General features: G+C 37.2%; 1 long non-coding RNA gene across 2 annotated transcripts; it reads right to left on the reverse strand.

Moving 5' to 3' along the window:
- Positions 1 to 627: 627 nt before the first annotated feature.
- Positions 628 to 2125, reverse strand: LOC138857153 (uncharacterized). 2 transcript variants are annotated; one of them, XR_011396161.1, is made up of 3 exons: positions 1952 to 2125; positions 1629 to 1853; positions 628 to 1564 (listed from the first exon to the last, which is right to left on the reverse strand). It is a non-coding gene; the product is annotated as an uncharacterized lncRNA (long non-coding RNA). The 2 variants fall into 2 exon arrangements; XR_011396160.1 differs by having other exon boundaries at positions 628 to 1853.
- Positions 2126 to 21045: the final 18920 nt, after the last annotated feature.

Below are 21045 nucleotides of genomic sequence, written 5' to 3' on the forward strand. Positions count from 1 at the left end.
TATATATGTAAATATGTATGTGTGTATTTATTTTGTTTTCCTTTCTTTGTCATTTAATTTTTGTTATACATAAGTATGTTCGTGCCTTTGCTTACTTATTTTAGGCAATCCTGCTTACTGCTTTATTTAGCATAAGGGTTATTGCCGGACAAATTTGTAGGTAAATACTTGAATAATATTTTTTCGGTTTTTTGTGTTTGTGGAATGGATGTGTTTGTATACATAAAGATAAGCATAAGGGCATCCGATAATTTTATATTTTTAGTTATATATATATTTGGATATATATTGTACCAAACTGTTTTCGGTTTTTCTTATAAATTAAGCCCGAAAGTATGACAGTTTGGTAACCATTCTAAATGTTGTTAAAACAGCTTTTTGTTAAGCGTTCTTTTGGTCAGTAAGCATACATATTTACATATAATAAATAAAAGGTGAAATCAATACGCTCACTCTGTTTTGTTTGTATATATGTATGTGCGAGTGGTAAAATTCCTGTGCTTCTCTCTTCAATGTGTCCAGCTGATATGCCTGTAGTTTTTGCTGTTTGTATTTTTGTGGATAAATTTGTTCGCGCCCGAATATGTGTATTTGTTTAGGTTTTGTTGTATGGTGCTTTAGTTTCGCGCTCAATTTATGTATGCTTTTAGTTTATTTTTTTTTTTTTTTGTTTTAGGTTCCGCGCCCGCTTTTGTGGGTTTTTGCTTGTTTTTATTACATATCCATATGTATGTAACATATAATGGTAGGTTTGTAATATTTTGTATTTCTTTTCACAATTTAAACTTTTTGTTCTAGCTCTTCTTTAGTGCTTTTGCTCTTTTTTAGTTTTTACATATTTTTGGGAACTTTGGCTACATGTATGTATGTGTGAATATATTATATTTAGTAACATAGAGCACGAATAAATAGAAAATATAAAAAATTACACTTAAACATTAATTGCGAGTTTTGGTGCATTATGAATATCTTGTTTACCGTGTTGAGTGTATTCCCAGTGGACTGGGTCCCAAAATATTCATGGTCCTTCGAGCCTAAGCGAAAGGCACTATAATTTTACAATGTTTAAACTATATCACACGGATACTACTCACTTTTCTTTTACTTATCCGGTTTTAGTAATGAACACGCTTTTTATAAGTTTTCAATTTAAATTAAATTTTAGTTTATTTTTCCTAAGTTCACAACTATTTTAAGAACTAGTATGCGCTTTTAATAACAGCCGGTAGCGGAGATGGCGACGTTAACACGATGTAGCGAAAAAAGGGATTATGTGTAATGTCCAGTCACTGCATCGAGGTAACGTAGCGAAAAAACAAGGCAAATGCGTTGAATCGTTGTTTCATCGAAAAGTGTATACGCGAAAAGTTGATGTGGCGCTAAGGCCCGTAGACGATAAGCGAGTGATGATGTGAGGGCGATGATCCCGTTCCTTTTGTTAGATGTACAGGTGCCGTGTTATGGTGTGTTTTCATCGAGTGGTGAGAACCTGTGATTGTTCTCTAGTGTGGTGTGTTGCATTAGGGTGCGCCAGTTGTTACCGGTGAGAGTGGTGGTACTGAGGCTTAGCTCATTTAAACAAAATATTAATTAAAAAGTGTTCGAAAAAAGTTTAAGAGAGTTATTACCGGCTTCTGCTGTGTATGTCTGTGCAATGTCTGCAGTTGTGCAGAGGCTGCTCGTCCAGTCACTAACGTGCACTTTGGCTGGTGGCACTGTTTTCTTGAAAAAAATATTTTCTAGTCCTTTAAGGTGGTCTCCTTATTGATTTGAATGCAAATTTTTTTTAGCTGGTTTTCGTAGCGGCGTTCGTCTCAGATGAACTGGCAGTTGTGGTTTAGGATTAAATGAAGCTGTAAAAGTTTATATTATATTATGTTTCCGATTATATTATATATAGCTAGTAAAAGTTTTATAATCATTTTGGGTTAACTTTAGAATTAAAACCTACAGGAAAAGAATGTGAAATAAAATATATATAATATATTGTGACGAACAAACACGGATGATAGAACAAAATCGAATCGACGATAAATTCACAGAAGCAACTAGACAGCGAATTCGTAGTTGCCAGAATGTTCTAGTAGTAAAGTAGTTAGCGAATTCGTAGTGGCCAGAATGTTCTAGAAGCAATGTTTTGTTACAGATTTACTATAAAGGGCTGCCGGATTGTGCAGCAAACACAGTTCTAGCAGAGAACGTATATCATAGAGAAGGTTCAATTGCGGACCAGCGTGTGAATTGTCAAAACCTAACAAGATTTTATTAGTGAATTTCACCTCATCTGGCTCGGAAGGAGAAATTTTAACAGAAGCGAGTGAACAGAGCTGAGCATTCAATGAAAATTATGCTCAGAAACTTGCTTTGATATTACAGCCGCATGTTACTCTTTTGGCTTATATTCTTATACGTTTATATGCAATCATATTTATTCATATGAATATCATTTTGCGAATTTTTATGAATGCTTGCAAAACTGATAAGATCTATTAAATTATGGAATTTCGAAATAATATTTATAGTCAATTTGGGCATTTAATAATTTTATTTAGTTTTTACATAATATACTTTCCAAATAGAGATTAAATTTATTAGAATATATGTATATGTACATATGTACATCTTTTATCATATTAATCTTATATATAATCATATGTATATCTGCACAAGCGCATTTGAATGTGCGGATTCAGAAATTGAAATCATAATTTTATCATATATCAACACAATATATGTGCGCGCATTGATTTATATAATATGTACACGCATATATGTATGTAGACATAAAATTGCCAAACAAATAATGCATACACAAACCAACATACGTACGTACATATGTATATGCGTACACATGTAAATATTATATGTCACCCGCAAAAACTACAAACATTGTTTTACAAAAACAACAATCGTCACAAGTCAATATGTCAACCAAAAAGGCGAAGCCCAAATTTATAGTAAATTGCACAACAACAACATTTTCATTCATGAACGCAGGCGTACTTTTAACAAGCAACCTCGCTTCATTCATAAAAACAGATACCCTCACATCCCCCCGAGCATGTTTTTGCCTACAAGCGTCTTTTCACGACGATGGCAAAACCAAAAAACATAAATTAAACAAATTTCTGATATTCCCTCTAGAAGGGAAAAGTGACAACCAGGTAAATATGAGTATTAAAATATTTTAGAATAAAAGTGACAACATAGTATATTTGTCGATTTACAATTCAAGAAACTTTTTAAAGAAAATATTCAATATTCCTCTGATTTATGTAAACAGTAAACCCCGGTTAAGTATCACTCCTCCAATCCCTCTTATCTGCCTGTGGCTTGCTGCATCTCACGTTTTTTTTTTCTTAATTTTTTTTTAAGAAAACGGTAATTTTTTTTAAATACATAGAAACTATTTTTTTGGTACGACTCGCTTAAGTACCACAATCGCCTATGTACTACAAAGCACAAAAAATCTGCAACTTTGGTTTTGGCACTTAACCGGGATTGACTGTATTTGTCAAAAAATGTACGTAAGTGCGTATGTAAATATTTGAATTTTTTGTACACAATTCTGCGCATGACTTGTTGACTTTGTTTCCATTTACGCATGCCACGTTGTATATGAATAAGGGTTGATTTTGCACTTGCCATATGCGATGTATGTTTGTAAGAGTGTGTATGGTTCTGATATACCATGAAACAATGAGTGTATATATTTACATACATACGTTGCATATAGACAAATTAACAATTATAATGGGTACTTTCATATTAGTTTACATGCACACATAATTATACATATACTTACATATATATGTATAAGAATATTTGCGACCGCTTGGTCTTTTCTTATGGGGTCATGTCAAGCAAGAGGAGTACAAAATCAAACCCAAAAATCTGACTGAACTGAAGCAGTCCATTAGATAGATATTTGAGGCAATCTCGACGAACCCTCCAGCCCGCATTAATTTTCTAATTAGGTGTCGCATATGCGTGGCTGAGCATGGAGGAATAATTAATTGTATAAAATAAAATAAGATTTTCTATACAATACAAAAAAAATTAATGTAATGCATTGATTAAAAGCAAACTTATTACGGTTAATTTTTGTAGCACGATTCGTGAGCCGCCTGTATATGCAGAATATCTTAAAATTATATGTAAATTCGTTTGCGCATTGTAAATATACGAATCTGTAAGCGTACATTTCTTAACATTGAATTTATTTTGTTTTCCTTTCTTTGTCATTTAATTTTTGTTATACATAAGTATGTTCGTGCCTTTGCTTACTTATTTTAGGCAATCCTGCTTACTGCTTTATTTAGCATAAGGGTTATTGCCGGACAAATTTGTAGGTAAATACTTGAATAATATTTTTTCGGTTTTTTGTGTTTGTGGAATGGATGTGTTTGTATACATAAAGATAAGCATAAGGGCATCCGATAATTTTATATTTTTAGTTATATATATATTTGGATATATATTGTACCAAACTGTTTTCGGTTTTTCTTATAAATTAAGCCCGAAAGTATGACAGTTTGGTAACCATTCTAAATGTTGTTAAAACAGCTTTTTGTTAAGCGTTCTTTTGGTCAGTAAGCATACATATTTACATATAATAAATAAAAGGTGAAATCAATACGCTCACTCTGTTTTGTTTGTATATATGTATGTGCGAGTGGTAAAATTCCTGTGCTTCTCTCTTCAATGTGTCCAGCTGATATGCCTGTAGTTTTTGCTGTTTGTATTTTTGTGGATAAATTTGTTCGCGCCCGAATATGTGTATTTGTTTAGGTTTTGTTGTATGGTGCTTTAGTTTCGCGCTCAATTTATGTATGCTTTTAGTTTATTTTTTTTTTTTTTGTTTTAGGTTCCGCGCCCGCTTTTGTGGGTTTTTGCTTGTTTTTATTACATATCCATATGTATGTAACATATAATGGTAGGTTTGTAATATTTTGTATTTCTTTTCACAATTTAAACTTTTTGTTCTAGCTCTTCTTTAGTGCTTTTGCTCTTTTTTAGTTTTTACATATTTTTGGGAACTTTGGCTACATGTATGTATGTGTGAATATATTATATTTAGTAACATAGAGCACGAATAAATAGAAAATATAAAAAATTACACTTAAACATTAATTGCGAGTTTTGGTGCATTATGAATATCTTGTTTACCGTGTTGAGTGTATTCCCAGTGGACTGGGTCCCAAAATATTCATGGTCCTTCGAGCCTAAGCGAAAGGCACTATAATTTTACAATGTTTAAACTATATCACACGGATACTACTCACCAATTTCTTTTACTTATCCGGTTTTAGTAATGAACACGCTTTTTATAAGTTTTCAATTTAAATTAAATTTTAGTTTATTTTTCCTAAGTTCACAACTATTTTAAGAACTAGTATGCGCTTTTAATAACAGCCGGTAGCGGAGATGGCGACGTTAACACGATGTAGCGAAAAAAGGGATTATGTGTAATGTCCAGTCACTGCATCGAGGTAACGTAGCGAAAAAACAAGGCAAATGCGTTGAATCGTTGTTTCATCGAAAAGTGTATACGCGAAAAGTTGATGTGGCGCTAAGGCCCGTAGACGATAAGCGAGTGATGATGTGAGGGCGATGATCCCGTTCCTTTTGTTAGATGTACAGGTGCCGTGTTATGGTGTGTTTTCATCGAGTGGTGAGAACCCGTGATTGTTCTCTAGTGTGGTGTGTTGCATTAGGGTGCGCCAGTTGTTACCGGTGAGAGTGGTGGTACTGAGGCTTAGCTCATTTAAACAAAATATTAATTAAAAAGTGTTCGAAAAAAGTTTAAGAGAGTTATTACCGGCTTCTGCTGTGTATGTCTGTGCAATGTCTGCAGTTGTGCAGAGGCTGCTCGTCCAGTCACTAACGTGCACTTTGGCTGGTGGCACTGTTTTCTTGAAAAAAATATTTTCTAGTCCTTTAAGGTGGTCTCCTTATTGATTTGAATGCAAATTTTTTTTAGCTGGTTTTCGTAGCGGCGTTCGTCTCAGATGAACTGGCAGTTGTGGTTTAGGATTAAATGAAGCTGTAAAAGTTTATATTATATTATGTTTCCGATTATATTATATATAGCTAGTAAAAGTTTTATAATCATTTTGGGTTAACTTTAGAATTAAAACCTACAGGAAAAGAATGTGAAATAAAATATATATAATATATATGAGCATGGAGGAATAATTAATTGTATAAAATAAAATAAGATTTTCTATACAATACAAAAAAAATTAATGTAATGCATTGATTAAAAGCAAACTTATTACGGTTAATTTTTGTAGCACGATTCGTGAGCCGCCTGTATATGCAGAATATCTTAAAATTATATGTAAATTCGTTTGCGCATTGTAAATATACGAATCTGTAAGCGTACATTTCTTAACATTGAATTTAGCATTATTTTTCTCTTTTAACAACTCAATTCTGCTATTTTGCGCTCCGCAGGGGTAAAATTCTGGTGAAATCAGCTTATAATTTGTTTGTGGTGAAATGCACTAATGTTGGCGAGTAACCCTCCGTCAAGAGGAACATTTTGACAATCGGCACACCAAGAACCTTCTCTATGATATACGTTCTCTGGTTCTAGTTAGAGTGTTGTCGTGATAAGAGCAATCAAGCTATAAGCAAGAAGTTGTAAGCTCGAATAACGAGCAATAAGTGTTAAGTTGTTTTAATTAGAAATAAAGATAAGTGTGTAGCCATTAAATTGGGACTTTTATTTAACAATCCAGTGATCGAACTCAAGAGTGAGTTAGAGGTAGACGATTTATCGAGAAATCCGTTACAATTGGTGTCAGAAGTGGGATTGTCAAATAAATTCCCAAGGAGATAATTATTTAAAAATGACCAAGTTTAACGATCTGAAGATTCCACAACTCAAAAAGGAGCTGGAACAACGTGGTTTGACGACAAATGGATTAAAAACTGAATTACAATCATGGTTGAGAGAGGCCATGGAGGCGGAAAACATTAATGTTGAGGAATATGTCTTTCACATGGAATTAGAAGAAGAGACAACAAAGATAAAGAAAAGGAAGAGGCTCAATGCTCGTCAAAGATGGTGGACATGAACATGCTTTTTTCTGCAATAACGCAGATGGGGACGCAGATGGGGACGCAGATGTCAACGCAGTTAGAAACGCGATGGTCAAGGCATTTGAAAGAGCTGTTCGCAGCGCAACATGCACGTTTTTCAGCACAGTTGTCAGCACCGAAAGAGCTCGACGTGCATATGTCAGCGCAGGTATCCTCACAGTTGGAAGAGGAGGAAGCATGTGAACCAGGTACTTCACAGTATGAAGAGCAAGAAGCTTGTATACCAGCAAAAGTGTCTTCGCAGTCAGAAGAACTGAACGGGCATATGCCAGCGCAGGTGTTCTCACAGTCGGAAGAGGAGGAAGCGTGTGTACCAGTACAAGGGTCCACACAGTCGAAAGAGCTGGAACTGCGTATGTCAGGGCAGGTGTTCTCACAGTTGCAAGAGGAGGAAGCATGTGAACCAGGTACTTCACAGTATGAAGAGCAAGAAGCTTGTATACCAGCAAAAGTGTCTTCGCAGTCAGAAGAACTGAACGGGCATATGCCAGCGCAGGTGTTCTCACAGTCGGAAGAGGAGGAAGCGTGTGTACCAGTACAAGGGTCCTCACAGTCGAAAGAGCTGGAACTGCGTATGTCAGGGCAGGTGTTCTCACAGTTGCAAGAGGAGGAAGCGTATGAACCAGTAAAAGGTTCCTCACAGTTTAGAGCAAAAAGCTTGGATACCAGCACAAGTGTCCTTAACAGGTGGAAGAGCAATCAAGCTATAAGCAAGAAGTTGTAAGTTCGAATAACGAGCAATAAGTGTTAAGTTGTTTTAATTAGAAATAAAGATAAGTGTGTAGCCATTAAATTGGGACTTTTATTTAACAATCCAGTGATCGAACTCAAGAGTGAGTTACAGGTAGACGATTTATCGAGAAATCCGTTACAATATCAATAATTTCAAATTAAAAAAATTTGTTAGAGATTGATAGATTTTGTTAAGGGATCCGAAAATCCAATCCTGTTTTAGATCTTTGAAAAGATAGTGTTTCACTAGTTTTTTAACCACTTTTGGCTGGCAGGGTACTCTTTAGCAAACCCACACTCACTCTCACAGCCAGGAAAGGCGGACGCACCGATTAAGCTAAAAAAAAAGACATAAACACACACACATATGCCGAAATTGTAATGAATATGGAAAAAAGAGAGTTAGCCAATGAATTACACAAACAAATTTTAAAAGAAGACGAGTTGTTATAAAAGGAATTGATGATTTGTCGCAAGCTGATTTAGCTATCTCCTAACTGTAATAGACACGGTTTTCAAAACAGCTTAGGCTAAAGTAATCAAAAATGAAACTGCTCAAAACTTAAGGAGTACTGTTAAAAGAATTTTCGAAAATAGTTATCGAGTTGAAACGAATTTACAAACTGATGACGGTAAAGAATTTTTCAATACTGAATTTAAGCATCTAATGGAAGTTAATCGAATTGATCACTATTCAACAAATAGCGTTTTAAAAACATCTAAATTGAACGTTTTAATCCGACATTAAAAAGAATGATGTGGAAAAGGTTTGGTTTTTAAGGTACATACCGTTAGTTGATAAATATAATAACACATTTCATAGAACACTATTTACACTGATTTACAAGTGTTTAAAAAAGCTAAGTTAAAAATGAATGATCACGTTCGAATAAGCACACATATTAAAATATTATCTAAGAAAATAAAATAGGGACTTTATTTGTTGATGTTATATCGTTATATCATTATATGCGAAAAGAAAGCAGGTTTTAAATCGAATACCATCAAAAACGTTCGGAATAAAGGATATGGATGAAAAAGTATTATTTGCCCATACAAGAATGTCTCGGAAGTTGTATGATATTCTCTGATACTCCTCTTCCGTTATCTTCGCCCTTTCCGCATTCCTTCGTTTGAGACTGTGCCTTTCCATAGAAAAATAATGTCAAGAAGATATATCCAAGCGTAAATACAATGAGAGCACAACGAATGTTTATTTACAGATTATGAATGGCACGACGCGTAATTAAAACTGCGCTTGGGATTTTGGCAGCGATGTTGAGAGCGCTAAGGACAACACTGGAGTTCCATCCTGAAAATGCAGATCTATTGGCGTTGTACACTTATTTTTTATGAAATAATCTTTGGATTTATGTATAAAACAAAACATGAATAATAACGGTTCTTAATTCCTATTAAATTTTTAGAAAACCGTAGCTGAAAAATTTCTGGATTGCGGCTTCATGTATTAATAACTGAGATTATGGCAGCCATCATAGTTGTAATTATTTCCGCATCATTCCCTCTAACGCATCCAACCCCTAATTAAAGTGTAAAAGTAGTTAAATTGAATCATTTGTATGTTATTTTAAAAAGTTTGAGTACTTATGAATTAGAAATCACATGCCCGCAACTAAGCCTAGAATGAAAATATGATTTTGAAGCTACCACCCCAGGAAGCCACCTAAAAGTTAAATCACCGGTTTATTATCCAACATCGCTATCAGAGATTTCAGTTAAAGATTCTGAACTCAGCCATCTAAAGACCACAACCACTTTACCTACTTACCTTTTATGAGTTTCTTAATACTATGTTCGCACCGACATAAAATTCGTATTTTCATAGACAAAAGAGAGAGCTTGCGACAAATCATCAATTCCTTTTATAACAACTCGTCTTCTTTTAAAATTTTTTAATGTAATTCATTGGCTTACTCGTTTTTTTCCATATTCATTACAATTTCGGCATATGTGTGTGTGTTTATGTTTTTTTTTTTTAGCTAAATCGGTGCGTCCGCCTTTCCTGGCTGTGAGAGTGTGTGTGGGTTTGCTTAAGAGTGCCCTGCCAGCCAAAAGTGGTTAAAAAACTAGTCAAACACTATCTTTTCAAAGATCTAAAACAGGATTGGATTTTCGGATCCCTTAACAAAATCAATCAATCTCAAACAAAATTTTTTAATTTGAAATTATTGATATATTATATATATTTTATTTCACATTCTTTTCCTGTAGGTTTTAATTCTAAAGTTAACCCAAAGTGATTATAACACTTTTACTAGCTATATATAATCCGATATATAAACTGTTATAGCTTCATTTAATCCTAAACCACAACTGCCAGTTCATCTGAGACGAACGCCGCTACGAAAACCAGCTAAAAGAAATTTGCATTCAAATCAATAAGGAGACCACCTTAAAGGACTAGAAAATATTTTTTTCAAGAAAACAGTGCCACCAGCCAAAGTGCACGTTAGTGATGTGCTAAAAGAGACTGCACAAGCAGCCTCTGCACAACTGCAGACATTGCACACACAGCAGGTAATAACTCTCTTAAAATTCTTTCAAATACTTTTTAGTTAATATTTGTTTCAAAAAATTTAAAGAACCGGGATCTGGTGGATTTCAATCGTTCCTCCTTGCAGCGCAATTTCATAACCCCTGCGCTTGAATTATTTCTAGCTGAAAGTTTCCAACTCGGAGTGTCTATCTCAGATAAACTTGCTATAATTGCTAGGCATCTTATGTTGATTGTTGTGCTTGAAAAAAGTAGAAAAAAATATACATATATACGAATTTATAAAATTTCACAAAATTTTGTCGACTTACCTCTGCCCTTTACCAAGTGACTTTTTCTCTTAGCATTGTTCACTCCTATTTTAATTCCCCTTTATGGAAATTTCCTATCGAAACTAATGACAAATATATTTTTTCATTCGCACTTATTCACTTATACTAGTTGAAGAAATGAGATAACAAATTTTGTTTGTTTGGAAAACTCTAAATTAATTAAAAAATATATATGCCAAAAGTGTGCGTTGGTGTTAGTTCTTGAAGAAAAATTTGTAAATGAGTTAAAACTTCTGGGGAAAATCTATATTCACCATTGTAATATTCATTATAACCGTCTTTATCAAATATGGATTGGTATCTCAGAAGAAGTTGTTTAGCCTTAGTTTGATTGTTTGCCTCTAGTTCGTCGGTCCATGCGTTAATTTCGCGAAATATGTCATTTTCGTCCATGGAATCTTCCCCAAGACTTTATCCTGTCTTACAAATAACTGCTTCTGATTTTGGTGGAATCTGCTGGAGCTCTGCTGTTATCACTCGTCTAACGTTGTACTTATTATCGTAACAGAACATAAGTGGCTCTTCCAGATTTGTACAGGTCACAATCCTGTTCTTCACGTCAATCTTGATTCCTTGATTTGCTAGAAAATCTACTCCAATTATGACTTCGTCAACGATATCTGTCACTATAATATTGTGTAACATGGCTGCTTTTCCAATTACGATCTCGCACGTTACTTTTCCGAGAACTAAGGTATCTTCTCCAGTCGCAGTACGCAACTTTGACCCAACTAATGGTCACACTTCTTTATTAACCGGATCAAATCGAATTATGTAATGTGATGCGCCCGTATTCACAGACAGTATGCGCTTTTTGCCGTCTACATATCCACTAACGGTAACAGCCCGTGCTCTTTTCGGGTGGCTCGCTTTAATTTAACTATTGGTTTAACTTTGTGTTTACGTCCAACTGGATTATTGGACTGGTTAAAGTTTAGAGCACATTATCATCTTCTGCCGTAATTGGTTCACCAAAGTGTGTGCTTTTATTTTTACTTTATGAGTCAGTTTCCTGTGTCAGAGGACGAAATGGTTTCAGCAAACGTAAATTTTGGACATGCTCGATGTATTTCATTCTCGTGTCCTCGATGTATTTCACGGATATATGTGAATAAGCTAAGTGAGCTAACCTCTCAGTCTCTGTAGAAAATTCCTGTAGAGACTCATTGGCTTTCTGGCGGCGATTTTGCAGCTCGATTTGGACGATCTGCTTCCTCTGTTCACTACCATACCGTCTTTCTAATGCACACATCAATGTTTCATAAATACTCGCCTCGCAGTTTAGAATGGTCTATATTCTATCCGCGGCATATCCTTTTATTGCAACGAACAATGCAGCCACTTTATCTTCAGCGTTCTAGTTATTTGTAGATGCGGTCCTTTCGGCCGATAAGCCGATTTAATTGTAGCTCGCGGAGACGATCTTTCAATTCATCCACTTCAATTTTAATTTTATCCCGCTCTTTAGAAATCTGTGAGGACACTTCTGTTATATAATATGTGAGGTCACCTGTGCTGATATACGTTCATCTTGCACTGCGAACTACTCTTCCAACTGTGAGGGCACTTATGCTGATATAAGTGCATCTTTTAAGGCGGACTGAGTTGACAACCGCGTTTCTAACGAGGACAATTGAGATTGTTGTGCCAACATATGTGATGACACCTCTGCTATTTTTTGGGTTATTCGTCCATCCTGCTCTTTAAATTGTGTCGACATTTGCGTTGACATCCCTGACATTTGCGCTGACATCTACGACATTGCAGCGAAAATCATGTTTAAGTCCATAGCGTTTGATGGACGCGTCTCTTTCTTTTCTTTTATGTTTGTCTTCCTCTAAATCCAATTGAAAGACATATTCCTCAACATTAATGTTTTCCGCCTCCATGGCTTCTCGCAACCGTGATTTAAATTCAATTTTTAATCCATTTGTCTCCAAATCACTTTGCTTCAGCTCCTATTTCAGTTGTGAAATCTTCAGATCGTTAAACTTGGCCATTTTCAAACAATTCTCTCTTTGGGAGTTTATTTGACAATTCCACTTCTGACACTAATTGTAACGGATTTCTCGATAATTCGGCTTCCTTGTGACTTACTCTTGAGTTCGATTACTGGATTGTTAAATAAAAGCCTCAATTTAATGGCTATACACTTATACTATGTTCGCACCGAATTGAAATCCTCTTGAAAACACAATTTGTGGATTGTGGAACCAAGTCGTTCTAACCGACATTGTGTGTTTTCGATGAGTTTTCATTGACAGTTCACACATCTATTTTTTTACATTTGTTATGTACCCTACAAGAACAGCGACGGTCATCTGATGGATAACATGACAGTCATAGCTGAAAAAATTTTGTCAGCGCGCAGAACAAAGTTTCTATGATTTTCTGCAATGACTCAGAAAAAACAAAACAAACAAACAAATAGAGCCTTGTATTCTTTTTGTTTGTTTTTTTTGTTTTTTCTGAGTCATTGCTGACCATAAATCCGTCATAGCTGAAAATTGTCAGTTATGACTGAAACGCTATCAGAAGTGAAAAATTCTTTTGCGCAGTAGATAATATAATTTTTATTTCTTTAATAAATTACAAACTTTTAATCAAAATTAGTTATAATAATATACTTAAATATAAAGAGGAATGCAACAAAATATATAATAAAATATGAACATATAAAAATAAATTTTCACTTGATGCCATCTCCTCCTCTCAATATCTCTGCATACGTCTTACTCCAATCAGTGGATAGTTCTGAATTTAAAAATGCAAATGTAAATTAACAGTACTGACATATCAAAGGTGAGCGTATTGGTGAACCCATCAGCAGTTTCTTGTAGGGTACGTTTAGGCCAATTATGGAATGTAAACAAATTGTCAACTGACATTTAGGGCTAGCAAAATATGTCTTCTAATAATATCGATTAAACTAGAGCAGGCACCGATTATAATGAGTGGAATGTAAGTTTTCAAGGGGTTTTCAGCGAAAACTGTGTTTTCGTTTGACAGATTTTGTATGGATGAAAACACAAGTTTTCGCGTGAAAACTCTTAAGCAAACCCACACACACTCTCACAGCCAGGAAAGGCGGACGCACCGATTTAGCTAAAAAAAAAGACATAAACACACACACATATGCCGAAATTGTAATGAATATGGAAAAAAAACGAGTAAGCCAATGAATTACATTAAAACATTTTAAAAGAAGACGAGTTGTTATAAAAGGAATTGATGAATTGTCGCAAGCTGATTTAGCTATATCCTAACTGTAATAGACACGTTTTTCAAAAAAGCTTAGGCTGAAGTAATCAAAAATAAAACTGCTCAAAACTTAAGGAGTACTGTTAAAAAAAATTTCGAAAATAGTTATCGAGTTGAAACGAATTTACAAACTGATGATGGTAAAGAATTTTTCAATACTGAGTTTAAGCATCTAATGGAAGTTAATCGAATTGATCACTATTCAACAAATAGCGTTTTAAAAACATCTAAATTGAACGTTTTAATCCGACATTAAAAAGAATGATGTGGAAAAGGTTTAGTTTTTAAGGTACATACCGTTAGTTGATAAATATAATGATACATTTCATAGAACACTATTTACACTCATTTACAAGTGATTAAAAAAGCTAAGTTAAAAATGAATGATCACGTTCGAATAAGCACACATATTAAAATATTATCTAAGAAAATAAAATAGGGACTTTATTTGTTGATGTTATATCGTTATATCATTATATGCGAAAAGAAAGCAGGTTTTAAAACGAATGCCATCAAAAACGTTCGGAATAAAGGATATGGATAAAAAAGTATTGTTTGCCCATACAAGAATGTCTCGGAAGTTTATGACATTTTTTTGAAGTTATTAGCATTTTCACTGTGCAAATTCAAGGAACAAATTCATAATGAAGAGCGTTTATCCCTCACACTTCTGTAAGTTTTTGTGATTTTACACCGTTTATTATGTTGATTAAGGTGATTGTTTGCTAAGTACGCATTTGGAATTTCTATCAAAATATTAGCACGAAGTTACAAAATCGGAAAGACAACTGTGAGAAACATAGTGCTGGAAACATGTGATGCTATTTGGGAAATGCTTTCCCCAATTTATTTGAGTGAACCCACGTGACAACAATATAAAGACATCAGGACCGACTTTGCCCAAAATGTAGAAATGTGGTGCCATCGACTGAAAACATTTTGCCATTCAATGCTCTCCAAAATCAGTATCCATGTGTTTTAATTACAAACAGTTTTTTAGCACTGTACTGTAGGCAGCATGCGATGCTCAAAACATTTATACAGACATTAGCGCAGGAGTTCACGGAGGCCAGAGTGATGGAGGCATTTCTCATGCAACGAGATTTGGCGAAGATCTGTAGGAAAATCGATTACCACCTGATACTCCTCTTCCGTTATCTTCGCCCTTTCCGCATTCCTTCGTTTGAGACTGTGCCTTTCCATTAAAAACTAATGTCAAGAAGATATATCCAAGCGTAAATACAATGAGAACACAACGAATGTTTATTTACAGATTATGAATGGCACGACGCGTAATTAAAACTGCGTTTGGGATTTTGGCAGCGATGTGGAGAGCGCACTTATCTTTTATGAAATAATCTTTGGATTTATGTATAAAGCAAAACATGAACAATAACGGTTCTTAATTCCTATTAAATTACTAGAAAACCGTAGCGGAAAAAATTCTGGATTGCGGCTTCATGTATTAATAACTGAGATTATGGCAGACAGCATAGTTGTAATTATTTCCGCATCATTCCCTCTAACGCATCCAACACCTAATTAAAGTGTAAAAAATAGTTAAATTGAATCATTTGTATGTTATTTTAAAAATTTTGAGTACTTATGAATTAGAAATCACATGCCCGCAACTTAGCCTAGAATGAAAATATGATTTTGAAGCTACCATCCCAGGAAGCCACCTAAAAGTTAAATCATCGGTTTATTATCCAACATCGCTATCAGAGATTTCGGTTAAAGATTCTGAACTGAGCCATCTAAAGACCACAACCACTTTACCTACTTACCTTTTATGAGTTTCTTAATACTATGTTCGCACCGACACAAAATTCGTGTTTTCATAGACAAAAGAGGTTTTCACGCGAAATCTGGTGTTTTCATCCATACAAAATCTGTCAAACGAAAACACAGTTTTCGCTGAAAACCCCTTGGAAACTTACATTCCACTCATTATGATCGGTGCCTGCTCTAGTTTAATAGATATTATTAGAAGACATATTTTGCTAGCCCTAAATGTCAGTTGACAATTTGTTTACATTCCATAATTGGCCTAAACGTACCCAACAAGAAACTGCTGATGGGTTCACCAATACACTCACATTTGATATGTCAGTACTGTTAATTTACATTTGCATTTTTAAATTCAGAACTATCCACTGATTGGAGTAAGACGTATGCAGAGATATTTAGAGGAGGAGATGGCATCAAGTGAAAATTTATTTTTATATGTTCATATTTTATTATTTTTTTTGTTGCATTCCTCTTTATATTTAAGTATATTATTATAACTAATTTTGATTAAAAGTTTGTAATTTATTAAAGAAATAAAAATTATATTATCTACTGCGCAAAAGAATTTTTCACTTCTGATAGCGTTTCAGTCATAACTGACAATTTTCAGCTATGACGGATTTATGGTCAGCAATGACTCAGAAAAAACAAAACAAACAAACTGTCAACAAAAGAAAACAAGGCTCTATTTGTTTGTTTGTTTTGTTTTTTCTGAGTCATTGCAGAAACTGATAGATTTGCGCGCTGACAAAATTTTATCAGCAATGACTGTCATGTTACCCATCAGATGACCGTCGCTGTTCTTGTAGGGTACATAACAAATGAAAACAAATAGATGTGTGAGCTGTCAATGAAAACTCATCGAAAACACACAATGTCGGTCAGAACGACTTGGTTCCACAATCCACAAATTATGTTTTCAAGAGGATTTCAATTCGGTGCGAACATAGTATAAGTGTATAGCCATTAAATTGAGGCTTTTATTTAACAATCCAGTAATCGAACTCAAGAGTAAGTCACAAGGAAGCCGAATTATCGAGAAATCCGTTACAATTACAGAAGTAGAATTGTCAAATAAACTCCCAAAGAGAGAATTGTTTGAAAATGGCCAAGTTTAACGATCTGAAGATTCCACAACTGAAATAGGAGCTGGAGCAACGTGATTTGGTGACAAATGGATTAAAAATTGAATTAAAATCACGATTGCGAGAAGCTATGGAGGCGGAAAACATTATTATTGAGGAATATGTCTTTCAATTGGATTTAGAGGAAGACAAACATAAAAGAAAAGAAAGAGACGCGTCCGTCAAACGCTATGGACTTAAACATGATTTTCGCTGCAATGTCGCAGATGTCAGCGCAAATGTCAGGGATGTCAACGCAAATGTCGACACAATTTAAAGAGCAGGATGGACGAATAACCCAAAAAATAGCAGAGGTGTCATCACATATGTTGGCACAACAATCTCAATTGTCCTCGTTAGAAACGCGGTTGTCAACTCAGTCCGCCGTAAAAGATGCACTTATATCAGCATAAGTGTCCTCACAGTTGGAAGAGTAGTTCGCAGTGCAAGATGACCGTATAATATATACATTAATGTTGAGGAATGACGATGTCCTCCTGCGTGCGTTGACGCTCATGGGTGTTACGACGACGACGCCCTAATGTTTCTGCCGGCGCTCATGTAGGCTTAGAAGACGATGTCCTGCTGCGTGTGTTGATGCTCGTGGGTGCTACGACCACGACGTCCGGATGTTTCTGCCGGCGCTCGTGTAGGCTTAGATGACGATGTCCTGCTACGTGCGTTGACGCTCGTGGGTGCTACGACGACGACGCCTTAATGTTTCTGCCGGCGCTCGTGTAGGCTTAGAGCCTATCCTGCCTTGATCGGATGTTTATGTTTATATCCTGCCTTGATGCTCGGATGTTTATGTTTCTGCCGGCGTTCACAATTTAAGACACTAAGACTAGCCAGAGGATTGACTCACTGCTGAGTCTAGTGTCATAGGTGTGATCGCTGTTACCGTCCTGTGCTGACTGTCTGCTGATGGGTCTGCTTGCTTTCCGCCAAGCCGTGTGTTGCTTGCTCGCGCGTTCGCAACATGTTGCTTTAGGATGGCGTGTGTTCCTAGAAGTGGCGTGGTTTTCCCGTTGCACCCGTTGCAGCCCAATCCTTGTTGTGTTGTTTACCTGGCGTGATTTTACCATATCGTGTACAAGCGCTTGCTATGTTTCGTTTTCCTTCTTCTTGTATACCCTTTCTATGTTGTCTTTCTTTAACAGGGTGCGTCTTCATGCGTTGTAAGCAGATTTTCAAAAATTGTTCAAGCTGAGTTGTTGTTGTTGTTGTAACGGTTACCTAGTCCCCGTTTGGATGATAAGTGCCAGTTTGGTTGTCGTCGAGTTTATCTAACAGGAGGCCCGGGAAACGAGTTGTTTCGACGTGGTCGGCCATAATGAAAAGGGTGTTAGATGGGTGGGGTTCGTTGGGCATGCAAAGAGGTGGTGAGTGTCATGCGGAGACTCATTGGTTTCTACGAAAACAACCCAGCAGAAACTGCTTGGAGAGGAGCTCATTAACCGGAAGCATACGGGCCTCACTGTGTAGGTGTTCGATCGGGGACATCAAGAGGCATCCCGTGATGGTCCGGAGTGCAGTGTTCTGACAGGTCTGTAGCCTCGTCGTCTGCGTAGCGATACATCCAGGTGACCATATTGGGGTTACATAGTTTAAGACCGGCAAGCCGATTGCCTTGTATGTTGCCAACAACGTTTTCTTTGTCTTTTCCCCAAGAACTGCCGGCAAGCGATTTGAGGATTTTGTTGCGGCTCTGTACTTTGGCAGTTATCGCGGTCGTGTGGGGAGTGAAGGAGCAAAGACTGTCTAGTGTAACGCCTAAAATTTTAGGGTTGTTTACTGTCAAATTTTGGTGTCATCAACTGAAATGTTTAGATCGTCTTTACGCCTTCGTCCAGTTCGTAAAAATGGTCGCTGTGGATTTAGAGGAAGAGAGTATCAGACACTTTGCAGAGAAGCAGCGAGAAAGGTCGGATAGATAGTCGTTTACTTTTGAGAACATGTCATCAATGAATGCCGGCAGCTCAGGTAGTTCATAGTCCACCACCTCAGCCCTGGAGGGAGCGTTGATTGTTCTATGTCCTCAGGTAGCGTTGTGTGGTTGACTGTGCCAAAAGAATTTGACAAGTCCAACGCTACGAGGATCGTCCTCTCGCAGGGTGGCTTCTGGTTTAGGCCATGAGCTATCTGGACGTTTGTAATGCTAAGTGGTGTGTTAGTGCTGTGCACTTTTCGGAAGGCATGCTGATGCTCTGCTAGACTCAGGTGGTGAGAGAATGTCGGGAGTAGCAAGGCCGTCGAGCCTAGATGTTTTAGCATCAGCATGCTTATTCGGTCAGGGCCAATGGATTTAGACGATTTGGCCTTTGTGATGGCACTCTGAACCTCCCCATCAGTGGAAGTAAGTGGTGCGCAGTCTTCTGGCATTTTGCGCAGCCGTCGGCTAACATATCGCTTGGCCTTGTCAGTCGAAGCGTGCACTGTAAACTGCCGGCTAAAATATTATATCTCGTGCACTTCTTCGGGTTCGAGAGGGCCATTTAATTGAATTTCAACCCGATCGTAATGTCTCCTCGGATTTGACAGGGCCTTGACAGTAGTCCAAAGCTTGCTTACACCGGCGGAGAGGTTGCAGGACTTCAGGTGCTTTATCCATTTTGTCCGCTTATGATGATTTACCATTTGCCGAATCTCCAAAGTGAGATCCCTTATTCGGGGATCACAGGGATCGGCATAGCGTAAGGTGTCGCGCTCATTTGCTAGTACAGCTGCTTCGGCTGGGAAATTTGGGCGGAGTTCCGCGATTCTTGCAGCCGGTATGAAGCGAGCAATAGCACCAGCGATAACCTTGCGAAATTGACGCTCGCCAACGATGACGTCCGTAGGAATGGGTAGTGCGTTGAAGGTGCTCTCAGTAAATTCTGTGAAGCCGACCCAGTTAGCTTTGTTAAAGTTAACAAAGGTGCGGTTGTCCACAGAAATAAAATTAGGAGGTTTCTCGATCGAGATATTTATGGGCAGATAGTCTGATGCAAGAGTTAGCATAGGTCGCCAGGTTATAATATTAATTAGACCACCGCTAGCGATGGTAATATCTGTCGACCTATTACAGGTGCCCATAATTCTGGTGGGGGCTTCGTCATTCATTGTGCAGAATGTCGAATCGCCAGCTCCATCCCCCTTCGATCATTTGACAGCAGGAGTGCTAAAGATCGTGATGCGCGTTAAAGTCGCCTCGGATGATATCCTGTTGGACAACTTGTAACTGGGGAGATGTATATATTAAATATTTCCAGCTCGACACCGCCTGACCGGACAGCTATACCCTGACATTCAAGGATAGTGTCCCTGCGGTTGATGTCAACATCGATTTGACGATATTGCACGGTGTTATGCAATATGAAGGCTAGGCCTCCACCATTTTCTCGCTCGCGATCCTTACCTAAAACGTTGACCTACACAACTCAGAAGATCTGAGCGGCTGTTTAACTTTTTTTCTTGGACCGCAGCTATCGATACGCGTTCCCGGCTCATGAATGCAACTATCTCCTCGATCTTACTCTGGAGTCCGTTGCAGTTGAATTGTAAGAGTCGCGTGTGTCTCGGGTGTCCGGTTGTGATTTTCGGGGTGAGTGGGGTGCGTGTAGGTGGTGATTGTTGCAGCTGTATGCATGGGCGGTTGTCGCACTGTGTTGTTAATTAGCGACGCCACTGTATGTGATTGTTGGGCAGACTCCTACAGCACTGGGCAATATACGACGCACTCCACTCACGTGTGGTGCGCAGACCGGAACACGACAGAAAGTGGCACCAGCCAGTACAAGAATTGCACTTGACTGATGTGACATTCCGGCGTATTACGATCTGATAAACGGAACAGACTGTGCGAAGAACCAGGAGTTGCTAAGTGGTTTTTGCGCGAGGATTGGAGCGGGATGAAGGTTGGGGGGGTTGGTCAGACTGGGAGTCATGCTGCCTGTGTGAGCTCCTTAGGAGGTCCTATCGTGGCCAATCGACTGGAGTGGCGGCGCAGTGTGCGAACATGGTGTAGGTTGCACAGCCGTTGAGGCAGACTGAGTTCTATGCAATTAGTATATGTGCGAATATTATTCTAGAGAAAAATTATCACGGGAACGAATTGTTATTCTCAGTGTTAGTCAAGCGGCACTTCAGGCAATCTCATCCATTGAAATCAAATCTACAAAGGAACTAGAGTTCATAAGAA

The sequence above is a fragment of the Bactrocera oleae genome, chromosome 4, assembly GCF_042242935.1.
Source record: "Bactrocera oleae isolate idBacOlea1 chromosome 4, idBacOlea1, whole genome shotgun sequence".
NCBI lineage: Eukaryota > Metazoa > Arthropoda > Insecta > Diptera > Tephritidae > Bactrocera > Bactrocera oleae.